The sequence below is a fragment of the Chionomys nivalis genome, unplaced genomic scaffold (genome assembly GCF_950005125.1).
Source record: "Chionomys nivalis unplaced genomic scaffold, mChiNiv1.1 scaffold_29, whole genome shotgun sequence".
Classification (NCBI taxonomy): Eukaryota; Metazoa; Chordata; class Mammalia; order Rodentia; family Cricetidae; genus Chionomys; species Chionomys nivalis.
The window spans coordinates 4775637-4792481 of NW_026646888.1; positions in this window are offsets into that span (position 1 = coordinate 4775637).

Sequence of the window (16845 nt, forward strand, 5' to 3'; positions counted from 1 at the left end):
TCATGGTTTCCATAGAGAAGTCAGGTGTAAGTCTGATAGGTTTACCTTTATAAGTAACTTGGCCTTTTTCCTTTGCTGCTCTTAGTATTCTTTCTTTATTCTGTATGCTTTGTGTTTTGATTATTATATGGCGAGAGGATGTTTTTTTTTTTGTTGTTGTTTTTTTTTTTTTGTTTTTTTTGTTTTTTTTTTTTTTTTTGATCCAGCCTATTCGGTGTTCTGTATGCTTCTTAAAACTTCATAGGTATATCTTTCTTTAGGTTGGGAAAGTTTTCTTCTATAATTTTATTAAATATATTTTCTGGACCGTTGAGCTGCGCTTCTTCTCCTTCTTCTATTCCTATTATTCTTAGGTTTGGTCTTTTTATTGTGTCCCATATTTCCCGAATGTTTTGTGATGAGAATTTGTTGGCCTTGCTGTTTTGTTTGATCAGCATGTTCATTTCCTCTATGGTATCTTCAGAATCTGAGATTCTTTCTTCTATCTCTTGTATTCTATTGGTTATGCTTACTTCTGTAGTCTCTATTCGTTTACCTAGATTTTCCCTGTCCAGCTGGCCTTCTATTTGTGTTTTCTTCTTTGCCTCCATTTCAGTTTTTAAGTCTTGAACTGTTTCCATTATTTGTTTGATTGTTTTTCCTTGGTTTCCTAGGGTGTCATTCACTGATTTACTCAATTCTTCAAACTTTCTGTTATACTTCTCATTCATTTCTATAAGGGCATTTTTTACATGCTGTTTAAGGGTGTCAATCACTTGCATAAAGTCAATTTTATCTACTTCTTCATCATGATTAAGGTGTTCATGTCCTCCTGTTGTGAGGTCGCTGGGTTCTGGTGGTTTCATATAGTTTTTCAGATTGTTGGGTGAATTCTTGCATTGGCACCTGCCCATCTCTTTCTCTGAATGCTACTGTATGGGTCTTCTTTTACCGGATCAGGTCTCCTTGCCTACTTATGTACCTTCCCATTGATGGCACTCTGCAGTGATAGCTCTCCTGGTGCTCCAGTGATGTCTCTCCTGGTACCAATATCAGATCTCCGTGCCCAAAGACGGCTTTCCTGGTACCGAGATTAGCTCTCCCACTGATGGCTCTCCTGGTGCCAAGATCAAATCCGTGCAGGTTGGGTAGTTCGTAAACAAAGCCCCTACCTTGCTAGTTGCAGGCACGCCAGTGAAACAAGGGAAGTCTCGTCTGCCTACTTGCCCTGAGGATTTGCCCCCAGTGCCAGACAGACTGAGCTGGATGGTGTTATGTGCCCAAAGAGGAAAGGGGGCAGAAGGAAGAAGGGTTCTGGATGCAAGCTGGGTGTGACAAGAAGAGAGAGGCAGTATGCGGGGTGTAGAGCCCATGAAGGGAGCCCAGGGAGTATAGGGTGGGGGGTGAGGAACTTCAGAGTTCCCTCTCCAGGGCTGTTTCCGTCCCCGTTCACAAACTCACCCCACCGTTGTCTCTCCTGGTGCCCAGATCAGATATCCGTCCAGTTTGGGTAGTTCGTAAACAAAGCCCCTACCTTGCTTGGTGCAGGCAGGCCAGTGAAACAAAGGAAGTCTCGCCTGCCTACTTGCCCTGAGGATTTGCCCCCTGTGCCTTACAGACTGAGCTGGATGGTGTTATGTGCCCAAACAGGAAAGGGGGCAGAAGGAAGAAGGGTTCTGGATGCAAGTTGGGTGGGACAAGAAGAGAGAGGCAGTATTCGGGGTGTAGAGCCCCTGCAGGGACCCCAGGGAGTATAGGGTGGGGGATGAGGAACTTCAGAGTTCCCTGTCCACGACTGCTTCCTCCGCCGTTCACAAACTCACCCCACTGCTGTCTATCCTGGTGCCGAGATCAGATCTCCATGCAGGTTGGGTAGTTCGTAAACAAAGCACCTACCTTGCTTGGTGCAGGCAGGCCAGTGAAACAAAGGAAGTCTTGCCAGCCTACTTGCCCTGAGGATTTGCCCCCAGCGCCAGACAGACTGAGCTGGATGGTGTTATGTGCCCAAATAAGAAAAGGGGCAGAAGGGAGAAGGGTCATGGATGCAAGCTGGGTGGGACAAGAAGAGAGAGGCAGTATGCGGGGTCTAGAGCCCCTGCAGGGAGCCCAGGGAGTATCCAGTATAGGCAATATTGAACAAGAAATATATGCTCAAAGTTTCAATGATTATTTTATTCCTAGGAGTCTTAGTCTTGTATTAGAAATGGGTTGGCTAAACCATAAGAGGAAGTTATCTACAACTATCAAGTCTTCAACCTCCATCAAGGCCTGAGAATTGAGTTAGAATATTACTTGAATAGCCAATAAATGCATTAAAGCTGTTTCCAAAATATCCAGTAGATTACAAAGACATATGTCTACCTGGGAAATCACCCAGTGTCTCATTTGCCATGTTGCAGCAAACCACTTTGGTTAAGTCCTAGAGTAACTGACAGCCCTTTTATAGAGGCAGGAAGATTTTGAAAACAATCTTACCCTATTTTGGCAAGGTTTGACAGTCATTTTTCTTGTATCTTGCTTGTCCAGTCCAGACACCATGCATTTTATCAGTCAAACAAGTGCAATTCCTTCACCAAAGCCCAGTTTTGCAAAGAATAGTACAAACTCCAAGTACAGTTTCTTTGATGCTCAACATTCTTTCAGGAATAGATCAGTGCTGCAAAGAGCCATTGTGTCTCACATCAACAAAACCCTAAGTTATTTAAATACCAGTTTCTGCAGTTCCTTTAAGTGTTTGATGATTACCTATCTGTACATAATACAGTCTCTATGTATCATAAGAACGTGATTAGTGTAAATATATGTTTGGAAAACATGGGTGAATATTAACCTATAATACTTACTGCTTTAATATATAACATAAAGACTATTACTTCATATTACAATATTAAACAATCTTTGAACATATGTGCAACAAATGATGACAACAGCCTCAAAATGGAAGCAGCTTATAGATACCTTGATCAGAAGTAGAGATGTATGATACATTATAATAGAGGAGTCAACCAACCTTGGAATCCAGTAATTTCAATTTTGCGGAATATATCCAGAGATACCCAATCATACTACAAAAGCATTTGTTCAACTATGTTCATACCAGCACTATTTGTTATAGCCAGAACCTGGAAACAACCTAGGTGCCCCTCAATAGAAGAATGGATAAAGAAGGTGTGGCATATATTCACTTTAGAGATGCACTCAGTGCAATAAAACAATGACATCTTGAATTTTGCATTCAAAGAATGGAAATAGAAAACATTTTACTGAGATAACCTAGATACAAAAAGATGAATAAGTTATGAACTCAATCAGAAGTGGATTCAAGCCATAAGCAACGGACATTGGGCCTATAATTCATGATCCTACAGAAGAAAACAAGAAGGAGAACCCAAAGAAAAACATATATTTATCCTCCTAGATACTGGATGTAGACAAGATTGCCAGGTGAAAGTTGGGATCATGGGGGTGGCAGTGGGGAGAGAGAAGGGAGAATGGGAGGATTGGGAATAGGGATGAATGAGATTGAGGAAGGATGGATATCGGAGAAGAAAAGAAGATATCACAAGGAAGGGAACCATTTTAGGGTTGGCAAAAGACTTGGCTCTAGAGGGGGTCCCAGGTGCCCTGGAAGATGTCCCTAGCTCTTTCATCTTGCAGCAGATGAGGGTGTCCCTGAACTGGCCTTATTCCGTAGCCCTACTGATAAATATCTTGCATATCACCTTAGAACCTTCATCTAGCAATGTATGGAGATAGAGACACTGACACACATTGGAGCACTGGACTTAGTTCCCAATGTTCAGATGAAGATCATAAGGAGAGAGAACATGAGTAGGGGAGTTAGGACCTCAAGAATTGCTTCCACAAACAGAGACTACGGGACATATCTAATAGAAGCTCAGCAAGTCCAGCTGGACTGATACTGAATGAGTATGTGATCAAACAAGATTCTCTGAATGTGCCTGACACTGAAAACTGACTGAGAAGCCAATGATAATGGTACTGGGTTTTGATTCTTCTGCATGTACTGATTTTTGCACGCCTAGTCTGTTTGGATTCAGACCTTCCTAGACATGGATGGAGTGGGGAAGGCCTCGGACTTCCCACTGGGTAGGGCACTCTGTTATCTCTGAGGACTCCAGAGGGACAGAGAGGGGGATGGCAGAGTGTGCGTGAAATTTGAAGAAGGGAAGTGGAAATTTTTAATAAATAAATTAAATAAAATAATACCATACCAAGAGATACATTTTTATCAGTGGAATTTTCTGCCTACCATTAATGAGATCAAGAGAAATAGGAAAAGATGCTAAAGAAATATGTGATAGAGATCTTAGAGAATGAGATGATACATAAGTGATAAAGACAGATGATAATGAAGAGGTCATAGATAAAGAGATGACATAGAGATTAAAGAGCAAGATATGATAGAGCAAAAGATGATAGAAGAAGATATGATAGAGAAAGAGATGCTAGAGAAGAGATGCTAAAAATGCGATGGTAGAGTACGGGATGATAGTGGAAGAGATGATAGAAGAAAAGATGAGAGAGAATCAGATGATAGAGAAGTGTTAGAGGAAATCATGATGGAGGAAATATGATAGAGGAAGAGATGATAGAGAAAGACATAGTAGAGAAATAGAAGACAGAGAAAGAGATGGCAGAGAAATAATAGAGTAAGAGAAGATAGAGAGATGGTAGAATAGGAGAAGATAGACTGGAGAATGAAATGATGGCAGAAAGAGGTAATTGAGAAATGAATAATAGATGATCGAGAACAAGATGATAGAGTAAGTGATGACAGAGGTATTAGAGAAACTGATGATATATAATAGACAATACAGAAAGAGATGATAAAGAAAATGTTATCATAGTAAGATACGATAGTAAATGCAATGATAGAGGAAGAGATGATGAGAAAGAGATGAAAGAGGAAGTGATGATAGACAAAGACATGGAGGAAAAAGTGATGATAGAGGAAGTGATGATTGAGCCATGATAGAGAAATAGAAGAGATGATACATGGGATAGAGAAAGGGATGGAAGAGAGACAAGAAAAATAAATGCTGGAGGATAGACATAGAGACAATAGAGAGATGATAGAAAAGGAGATGATAAAGAGATGACAGAGTGATGATAGAGATGATAAAGAGATGACAAAGAGATTATAGAGAGATGATAGACAATGAGATGAACTAGAGATAATACAGGAAAAGATGATAGTATAGAAAAAGAAATGATGGAGTATAGAGATGATAGAGAGATGGTGAAAGGTATATGGAAAAAAATCGTGAAATACATACAGAAAGAAGAGCAAATTGTAGATACAGATAGCCCTTTCATTGCTTGGTCACAGAGACCCAAGTTTTCACACAGAAACTACATTATTTACAACCTTGTTTGTCCAGTAGCTCACACATATGCCTAGCTAGCTCTTATAACTTAAATTAACCCATAGGTCTTATCTAAGATTAGCCTTGTGGTTTGGTAGCTTACTCAGTGCAGCATTCACATCTTGTTTCCAATACATCTGGATGGCAATTGCAGAGTGAATATTTTCCTTTTCCCAGGATTCTCCTAGTCTGTTTACCCTGCCTATACTACCTGCCTGGATTCTGGCCAATGAACATTTTATTGAACCAACACAAATAACAAATATATACAGGATATAAGAGCATTATTCCACAGTAGTAAACAAAATGTCCCAACACTTCAAGATAACTGAGTTCAAACCTGGCCACTTTAGCAATATGGAGCCTTACCCTGGAATTCTGGTCTACTAAGTTACACTGTATCACGACGCTTTTCCACAAGGTCAGGGCAATCCTTCAAACTATAAGAGGCACAGAGGTAAACTAACTTGGGAGTTCCCTCACTATATACATGAGTCAGCAGCAGCCATAGAAACAAATTACTTGATACAGAGTCATTCTAGGTCTAAGCAAATGACTCTAAATATTCTGCTAGAAAATTTTTAGATGACCAATATGTGCAGGACTATCAGCTGTTAGCATGACGAGGGCTCAAGGCTGATGCATAGAGTGTATATATAGGACTGAAATTTCAAAACCCATCTATTCATAATTTGGTCTTCTATACTTCGAGACAAAAAGGATGCTTTTCTTTTAATTTCAGAAAGTTTGGCCAAGCTCTCAAACTCTCCAATCTCTGCGAAACTCCAGATAAGGGAACACATTAAATATGAAAATTGAACTTCCTTGTGACTAACATGATATGCCTTCTCATTGGCTAAGGCCATTCACACATATAGACTGCAACTTCTACCTTCAATATATATACTAAAGCTAAACAAATGAAATAAAACAGAGCTCTTTGTTTTAAAGAAAAAAGGGGAACTACTGTGGGATAACATTCTTGTAGACTATAAAGATTAGTCACTGGAAAGGTACAGACTTTCCTGTAACTAGGCAGGTAATATAGTTGAGGCTACTACACTAAGTGAAATATGGGAAGGGGATGGCAGAGTTACTTATCAGCTATAGGCAGAAAAAAAATAATGAGAATGACTTATTGAGAAAAGGTAATAAGCCATGTTTCTAAACATAGATAAGAATTAAGGGTTAATATAAAATGTAACAGCTAGCTCTAGCCAATAATAAGTGTGAGCTAATCGGCCAAATAGTTCATAATTAATATAAGCCTCTGTGTGCTCTTTAGAAGTAAGTCACTCTGGGAATAGGCAGGATAAACTCATCTGTCAACAAGAAGGTAATATGGAGGATCTTAAATGATGCATGCATGGATAGCCCTGGGAAGTAGAAACAGAAAAGAGCACCCGAAAAAATTGGGAACAGTGGAGGAGGAAAGGTGGGAGGAAGAGGATGGAGATGGAAGAAGGGGAAGGCAAGGAGAAATGAAAGAATGGGATGGTTGAGATTCAAGAAGGACAGAGATGGAGAAAAATGAAGAAAATATCTCTTATTTATTTATTTATTTATTTCTATGTTTGTTAAAGATTTCTGCCTCCACCCCACCACCACCTACCATTTCCCTCCCCCAATCAAGTCCCCATCCCTCATCAGCCCTAATAGCAATCAGGGTTCCCTGCCCTGTGGGAAGTCCAAAGACCATCCACCTCCATCCCATCTAGTAGGAGGAGTATCCAAACTGCCTAGGCTCCCACAAAGCCAGTATGTGCAGTAGGATCAAAAACCCATTGCCGCCGGGCGGTGGTGGCGCACGCCTTTAATCCCAGCACTTGGGAGGCAGAGGCAGGCGGATCTTTGTGAGTTCGAGACCCGCCTGGTCTACAAGAGCTAGTACCAGGACAGGCTCCAAAACCACAGAGAAACCCTGTCTCAAAAAACCAAAAAAAAAAAAAAAAACCCATTGCCATTGTTCTTGAGTTCTCAGTAGTCCTCTTTGTCCGCTATGTTCAGTGCTTCTGGTTTTATCCCATGCTTTTTCTGACCCAGGCCAGCTGGCCTAGGTGAGTTCCCAATAGAACATCCCCATTATCTCAGTGCACCCCTCATGGTCCTGAGTTCCTTGCTCGTGCTCTCTCTCCTTCTGCTCCTGATTTGGACCTTGAGATTTCAGTCTGGTGCTCCACTGTGGGTCATTGTATCTGTCTCCTTTGATCGTGTGATGAAGGTTACTGTTCAGGAGGATGCCTATATGTTTTTCATTGTGTTTACCTTCTTATTTAGCTTCTCGAGAATCACAAATTCTAGGCTCAATGTCCTTTATTTATGGTTAGATACCAAATATGAGTGAGTACATCCCATATTCCTCTTTTTGGGGCTGGCTTACCTCACTCAGGATACTGTTTTCTATATTTGTCCATTTGCATGTAAAATTCAAGAAGTCATTGTTTTTTACTGCTGGGTAGGACTCTAATATGTATATATTCCATATTTCTTCATCCATTCTTCAATTGAAGGGCATCAAGGTTGTTTCCAGGTTCTGGTTATTATAAACAATGCTGCTATTCACATAGTTGAGCATATATTGTTGTATGATAAGGCATCTCTTGGGTATATTCCCAAGAGTGGTATTGCTGTGTCCAGAGGTAGGTTGATCCCAAATTTCCTGTCGAACCACCACACTGCTTTCCAAAGTGGTTGCACAAGTTTGCATTCCCACCACCAATGGATGAGTGTACCCCTTTCTCCACAACCTCTCCAGCAAAGGATATAATTGGTGCTTTGATTTTAGCCAATCTGACGGGTGTAAGATGGTATCTTAAAGTTGTCTTGATTTGCATTTCCCTGATCACTAAGGAAGTTGAGCATGACCTTAAGTGTTTTTTGACCATTTAAAATTCTTCTGTTGGGAATTCTCTGCTCAGCTCAGTGCCAGATTTTATAATTGGGTAATTTGGTTGATTAGCCTTTTACGGTCTTAGTTTCTTGAGTTTTTTATATATTTTGGAGATCAAACCTTTGTCAGTTGCAGGGTTGGTGAAGATTTTCTCACAGTCAGTGGGTTCCCTTTTTGTCTAGTGACAGTGTCCTTTGCTTTACAGAAGCTTCTCAATCTCAGGAGTTCCCATTTAATCAATGATGCCCTTAATGTCTGTGCTGTTGTCGTTGTATGTAGGAAGTGGTCTCTTGTGCCCATGTGTTGTAGAGTACTTCCCACTTTCTCTTCTATCAGGTTCAGTGTGTTGCGACAGTTAGTGAGGTCTTTAATCCATTTGGACTTAAGTTTGGTGCATGTTGATAGACATGGATCTATTTTCATTCTTCTACAGATTGACATCCAGTTTTGCCAGCACAATTTGTTGAAGATCCTCTCTTTTTTCCATTGTATACTTTTAGCTCCTTTGTCAAAATCAGGTGTTCATAGGTTTATGGGTTAAAGTCAGGGTCTTCTATCCGATTTCATTGGTCAACTTCTCTGTTTTTATGCCAGTACCAAGCTTTTTTCAATACTGTAGCTCTATAATAGAGTTTAAAGTCAGAGACGGTAATGCCTTCAGACAGTCCTTTATTGTATAAGATTGTTTTGGCTATCCTGGGTTTTTTGCTTTTCCATATAAAGTTGATTATTGTCTTCTCCAGATCTGTGAAGAATTTTGATGGGATTTTGATGGGGATTGCATTGAATCTAAAGATTGCTTTGGGTAAAATTGCCATTTTTACTATGTTGATCCTCCCAATCCAAGAGCAAGGGAGATCCTTCCATTTTCTGGTGTCCTCTTCAACTTTTTTCTTCAAAGACTTGAAGTTCTTGTCAAATAGATCTTTCACTTCCTTGGTCAGAGTTACCCCAAGATATTTTATGCTATTTGTGGCTATCGTGAAGGGTGATGCTTCACTGATTTCCTTCTCTGCTTCTTTATCCTTAGTGTATAGGAAGGCAACTGATTTTTTTGAGTTGATTTTGTATCCTGCAACATTACTAAAGATATTTATCAGCTGTAGGAGTTCTTTGGTAGAATTTTTGGGGTCGCTTATGTATACTATCATATCATCAGCAAATAATGAATGTTTAACTTCTTCCTTTCCAATACAAATCACCTTGATCCCCTTATGTTGTCTTATTGCTATTGCTAGAACTTCTAGCACTATATTGAAGAGATATGGAGAGAGTGGACATCCTTGTCCTGTTCCTGATCTTAGTGGGATGGCTTTGAGTTTTTCTCCATTTAATTTAATGTTAGCTGTTGGCTTGATTTAAATAGCTTTTATTATATTTAGGTATGAACCTTGTATTCCTAATCTCTCCAAGACCTTTATCATAAAGGGGTGTTGAATTTTGTCGAATGCTTTTTCAGTATCTAATGAAATGATCATATGGTTTTTTTCTTTCAGTTTATTTATATGGTGGATTACATTGATAGATTTGCATATGTTGAACCAGCCCTGCATCTCTGGGATGAAGCCTACTTGATAATAATGGATAATTTTTCTAATGTGTTCTTGGATTTGGTTTGCCAGTATTTTATTGAGAATTTTTGCATCAATGTTCATGAATAAGATAGGCCTATAATTCTCCTTCTTGGTTATGTCTTTTGTGGTTTTGTTATCAGAGTAACTGTAGATTCATAAAAAGAATTAGGCAGTGACTCTTTTGTTTCTATATTGTTAAATACGTTAAGGAGTATAGGTATTAGCTCTTCTTGGAAGTTCAAGTAGAATTCAACATTGAAGTCATCTGCTCCTGGACTTTTTTAGGAAGGACTATTTTTTATAACAATTTCTAATTCTTTGCGACTAACAGGTCTACTAGATCTTTTACCTGTTCTTGGTTTAGCTTTGGTATGTGGTACTTATCTAAAAAAATGTCCATTTCTTTGCATTTTCCAGTTTTGTGGCATATAGGCTTTTGTAGTAAGATCTAATGATTCTCTGAATTTCCTCTGTGTCTGTGGTTATGTCCCCCTTTTCATTTCTGATCTTATTTATTTGCGTGTTCTCTCTCTGTCGTTTAATTAGTTTGGATAGGGGTTTGTCAATCTTGTTGATTTTCTCCAAGAACCAACTTTTTGTTTCATTGATTCTTTGGACTGTTTTTTGTGTTTCTATTTTGTTGATTTCTACCCTCAGTTTGATCATTTCTAGTCTTTTACTCCTCCTGAGCGAGTCTGCTTCTTTTCTTTCTAGAGCTTTCCAGTGTGCTGTTAAGTCCCCAATGTATGCTTTCTCCGTTTTCTTTAAGTGGGCACTTAGTGCTATGAACTTTCCTCTTAGCACTGCTTTCATCGTGTCCCATAGGTTTGAGTATGTTGTCTCTTTATTTTCATTAAATTCAAGGAAGACTTTAATTTCTTTCTTAATTTCTTCCTTGACCCAGGTGTGGTTCAGTAGATGACTGTTCAGTTTCCATGACTTTGTTGTCTTTCTTGGGGTAGCATTGTTGTTGCCTTCTAACTTTAATCCATGGTGATCTGATAAGACACAGGTGGACACTGATTTTTTTTTTGTATCTGTGGAGGTTTCCTTTGTTTCTGAGTATGTGGTCAATTTTTGAGAAGGTTCCATAACCTGCAGAGAAGAAGGTATATTCTTTCCTATTTGGGTGGAGTGTTCTATAGATGTCTGTTAAGCCTTTACCTCCAACAATTCCCTTAATTCTCTATTAGGTTTCTGTCTGATTGACCTGTCCCTTGGTGAGAGAGGTTTGTTGAAGTCTCCTACTACTAGTGTGTGTGGTTTGATGTCTGCCTTAAATTTTAGTAATATTTCTTTTAGATACATGGGTACTTTTAAATTAGGAGCATAGATATTCAGAATTGAGACTTCACCCTGATGAATTGTTCCTGTTATGATTATAACATGTCCATCTCGATCTCTTCTGATTGATTTTAGTTTGAAGTCTGTTTTGTTAGAAATTAGTATGGCCACACCTGATTTTTTTTTAGAACCATTTGCTTGAAAAAGATTTTCCCAACCCTTTACTCTAAGTAGGTGCCTGTCTTTGTGGTTGAGATGTGTTTCTTGCAAAACAGCAGAATGTTGGATCCTGTTTTTGTCTCCAACATCTAAGCCTGTGCCTTTTTATAGGTGAATTGAGACCATACATATTAAGTGATATTAATGACCAGTGGTTGTTTGCTCCAGTTATTCTTATTGTTTTTGGTAGTAGAGTTTGTGTGTCTCCTTTCTTTGAGTTGTGCTGTTGAAGGGTTGCTAGATGCCTGAGTTATTGTAGGCAGTGTTAGCAATGTTGGATTCCTTGGGTTGTGATTTTCCTTCTATTACTTTCTGCAGGGCTGGATTTGTGGCTACGTATTGTTTAAATTTGTTCTTACCTGGAATGTCTTGTATTCTCCATTGATAGTGAATGATAGCTTGGCTGGGTCTAGTAGTTTGGGTTGGCATCCGTGGTCTCTTAGTTTCTGCAGTTCCTCTATCCAGGACCTTCTGGCTTTCATGGTTTCCATAGAGAAGTCAGGTGTAATTCTGATTGGATTACCTTTATAAGTTACTTGACCTTTTTCCTTTGCAGCTCTTAATATTCTTTATTTAATCACTATATTTTGTGTTTTGAATATTATATTGTGAGGGGATGTTTTTCTTTGATCCAGTCTGTTTGGTGTTTTGGATGCTTCTTGAATATTCAAAGGAATATCTTTCTTTAGGGACTCTATTGCTTTCATAAAGTCAATTTTTCCACTACTTCTGTTTTAGGGTGTTCAAGTCCTGCTGATGTAAGTCATTGGGTTCTGGAAAGTTTTCTTCCAGAATTTTTTTAAAAATATGTTCTGTGCCTTTGAGTTGTGACTCTTCTCGTTCTTCTATACCTATTATTCTTAGGTTTGGTCTTTTTATTGTGTCCCATAATTCCTGAATGTTTTGTGATGAGAATTTGTTGACTTTGCTGTTTACTTTGATCAGAGCATTTACTTTCTCTATGATGTCCTCAGAATCTGAGATTCTTTCTTCATCTCTTGTATTCTATTGATTATGCTTGATATTTTAGTCTCTGCTGGTTGACCTAGATTTTCCATACCGAGCTGGTCTTCAGTTTGTGTTTTCTTCCTTGCTTCCATTTCAGTTTTCAATTCTTGAACTGTTTCCATTACTTGTTTGATCGTTTTTTCTTGGTTTCCCAGGGTATCATTCACGTATTTACCCATTTCTTTAAACCTTTTGTTATATTTCTCATCCATTTCTATAAGGGCATTTTTCATGTAGTTTAAGGGACTCTATTGTTTCATAAAGTCAATTTTTCCACTACTTCTGTTTTAGGGTGTTCAAGTCCTTCTGATGTAAGATCATTGGGTTCTGGTGTTTTCATGTTGTTTTCAGATTGTTGGGTGAATTCTTTCCTTGGTACCTGTCCATCTCCTCCTATCAATGTGATCTAATGTGTCTTTTAAGGCAGGATCAGGTTCCCTGCTGGGCCAGTGGCCTCGCTTACAAAATGCCCTTGCTTCGTTTCCTATCTCCCACCACGGGCAAAGATCCTTCTCACCACTCAGAAGGGTCTTCAGGAACAGGGCCAGGCTCCCCATTTGCCAGGGATCTCACCAAAAAAAGGCCTAACACTCTGTGAGCCAGCCACCAAAACAGAGAATCTCCCACTGCCCTTTGTCCTGAGCGCCTGACCCAGAGCCCAAATAGGCTAAACTGGGTGATCCCATGGCCCTGTGTAAGGGAGGGAGAGTGATGGCATCCCCTGGGCGTAAGCTGGGCCAGGGGGAGAGAGGTCGCAGCAGAGGAAGAGCAGCCCCAGCAGAGGGTACCAGCCCTCACACACTAACTGAGGGGTCAAGGGGGTCTGGGAATGCCCCTGCTACATTTCCTGTGGCCCACCGTGGGCCAAGAACACTCTCCCCACCCAGGAGTGTCTTCAGGGCAGGCCAGTGGATCTCGCCAATACAAAGCCTCCCAATCTGTAGGTTAGGCACCAAGAAACCTACTTGATTTAATAGTAGTGGGGCGATCTGCTCTCAGTGTGGGCTTCACTGTTTCATGCTTAGACTATCCCACCTCTGCCGGTCTCCGCCGCATCTGCGCACCTGTCACTGCCGCTTCTGCCGGCAGGTCTCCACCGCGTCTGTGTGCCAGTCTCCTGCCGCGTCTGCATGCCTGTCTCTGCCGATTCTGCCCACTGGTCTCCGCCCGCAGCGTGCGTCTGCCCACTGGTCTCCCCCGGCACGTGCATCTGCCCTGAAAATATCTTGATATAGAAAGCAATACTAAGCTTAGAGACAAAACTGCTGCCAGAAAAATTCTCAGTAATCCATAAAAACAGTCCCAGATAAAAATTCTAGTACTAGTGGAGAGGGTTTTGAACTGGTCTGCATCTGTAATCACATTCTTGACCACTGTAATATCATCATAGAAGTTTTATTCAACCACTGATGGAAAAAGATGCTAAGATCCATAGATAAACAGTGAGTGAAGCTACTGAGGTCCAGTTGAAGAGAGGCAGAAGAGAGTATACAGGCAATGGAGTCAAGACCACAGTGGGGTAACCCACAGAGACAGCTTACCTGAGCTAGTGGGAGCTCACTGACTCAGGGATGACATCTGAGAATACCACATTGAACAAAACTAGGTTGTCTGAATGTGACTGACATGTATATGGCTTGGGCAGACTGTGGGTCCACTGGCAGTAAGACTGGTATGTAATCCTAATTCTTGAATTCGTTTTTTCAACCCCATTTACTTTGGAGGGATGGCTATCATGCTCACACTAGATAAGGGGAGAGGGACTTGATCCTGCATCAAAGTGATATATCAGACTTTGCTAACTTTCCATGAGAAGGCTTTCCATCTCTGAGCAGTGGATGGGAGTTTGGGAGGCTATAAGTTGGGGGAGTGTACGAAACAGAGGAAGTAAGAACTGGGACTAGTATATAAAATAGATTGTTTTAAAGTAATAAATAAATTAAAAAATTGTTTTTCCCTTACATGAGATCTCGGTCTGGCATATGCAGTGTTCTTTTTGTGTAGTGCATGTACACCAAATGAAAAATTTGGGTACAAATTTTAGTGATCTTGATACTTACTGTAAAGCATTTTCTTATAATCTTCTTTCACAGTTATGTGCTCAAGAGTTAAGGTTACATTTCTCTGCATCCCGTTCTGCCCTATCCATAATTTTATGCTTTGTATTGAGTATGCTTCAACATAGAAATGCTTCTCTGCCTTTTAGTTGTCAATTCAAGGCTCACTAGAGTGTACTGATATGTTCCAATCAAATGACAATAGAGAACAAGTCTGAATTTATGTAATGAATGACCCTTGCCAAAACAAGCAAGTCACATTATTGTATATTCTTTCATATGCCTTGTTATTTAGATAGGAAAAGAAATAAAGTCAGGAGGTGAGGGCAGCCAGGAAGGAATTTTGTTTGTTTCACTGATCTTCAAGCAGCAAGCTAGTCCTCTTATCTGTGAGTTCTCTGAACAGAAGGTGGTCCTGATTCTGAAGAGTAGATCCATCAGCAAGTTGAGTGTGTTCCTGAATGGTTGGCCGATGCTATTAATGGAGCACAGACACCCCCAAACGCCCTAAACTTTGTGGTCATTCTGCAGGAGCTTCTCTCCCCAGTTACTGCCTCTCTTATCCGATTCTATTCCAGCTTGCTCCCAGGAACACATTCCCTTCTGTGAGGCCATAAAATACCTCTGCTCAGACTGTTTGAGGGCTGAGGCTCTGGGATGGTGTGGTGAGTGAAACCGGGCAGGATTTTCTTTGTTTCACTCAGTTTGGAAAAAGCAAGCTAGTCCATTTTTCTGAGATGTCCCTGGCCAGCAAGTGGCTCTGATTCTGTACCAGAAGATCCATCAGAAGGCAATGGAAGGAAGAAATGAGAAGACAATTTCCTCCACCAACCTGAAAAGCATGATTACACCAGAATCCAATAAACGTACAACAGGAAGACTGGAACACACTTATGCAGAAGAAATAGAAAAAATAGACATTATGAAAATGATAGAGTCCCTTAAACAGGATGTGAAAAACTCCGTTAAAGAAATGGATGAGAAGAATAACAAAAAGTTTGAAGAAATGATTCCGAAAAGATACCCTAGGAAACCAAGAAAAAACAATGAAACAGATAATGGAAACAGTTCAAGACTTGAAAACTAAGATGAAGGTAATGAAGAAAACAAGAAACAAGGGCCATCTGGATATGGAAAATCTAGGTAAACAAACAGAGTTTACAGAGAAAAGCAAGCATAACCAACAGAATACAAAAGATAGAAGAAACTATCTCAGATGCTGAAGACACTATAGAGAAAATAAACACACTGTACTACGAAAACAGCATATCTAAAAATATCTCATCACAAATCATCCAGGAAATCAGGGACACAATAAAGAGACCCAACATAAAAATAATAGGGTTAGAAGAAGAAGATAAATTGCAGCTCAAAGGCCCAAAAATATATTCAATGAACTTCAAAAAAGGATATTCTTATAATAGTTCAAGAAGCATAGAGAATACCGAATAGAATGAGTCAAAAAAAAACCCTCACATTATAATAATCAAACACAATACATAGAATATAAAGAAAGAATATTAAGAGCTACAAAGGTAACTCTCAAGTAAATTATAAATATAAAGCTTTTAGAATTCATCTGACATGTCTATAGAAAAAATGAAAGCCAGGAGTTTTTGAATAGATTGCTACAGAAAGTAAGAGACCATGGATTCAAGCCCAGACTACTATACCCAGCCAAGGTTTAGTTCACCATCAATGTAAAGTCAAACATTCCAGGACAAAAACAAATTTAAATAATATGTAGCAATAAAGATGGCATAACTAAAAGAAATGGAGGGAATATCACAACCGAAGAAATCCAACAACGCCCAAATAACTCAGACATCTAGCAAATCTTTACAAATACAACACAAAAAGGGGTAACAAAATACTCTAACACCAAAATGAAAAAAAAATAACCAGAGTTAACAACCACTGGTCTTTAATATCACTTATATCAATGTATTCAATTCACCTATAAAAAAGACAGAGGCAAAGTGATTGGATGCAAAGACAGGAACCAACAATCTGCTGTTTACAAGAAGCACACCTTAACCACAAAGACAGACATCTACTCAGAGTAAAGGGTTGGGAAAGGTTTTTCATTCTAATGAACCTAAGAAACAAACAGGTGTGGCTATACTAATATCTAACAAAACTGACGAAAAACTAAAGTCAATCAGATGAGATGGTGATGGAGACTTTTTACTCATAACAGGAACAATTCATCAGGATGAAGTCACAATCCTAAATGTCTATGTCCCTAATAAAAAAGCACCCACTTCTTTAGAAAAAAAAATACTAGATCTAAAGGCAGACATCAAAACCCAGAACTAATAGAAGGGATTTCAACACTCCTGTCTTACCAGTGGACAGATCAATCAGACAGAAAACAAATCGCGAAAAAATAGAATTAAAGGAGGTAATGAAAAAAATGGCCTTAACAGACATTTATAGAACAT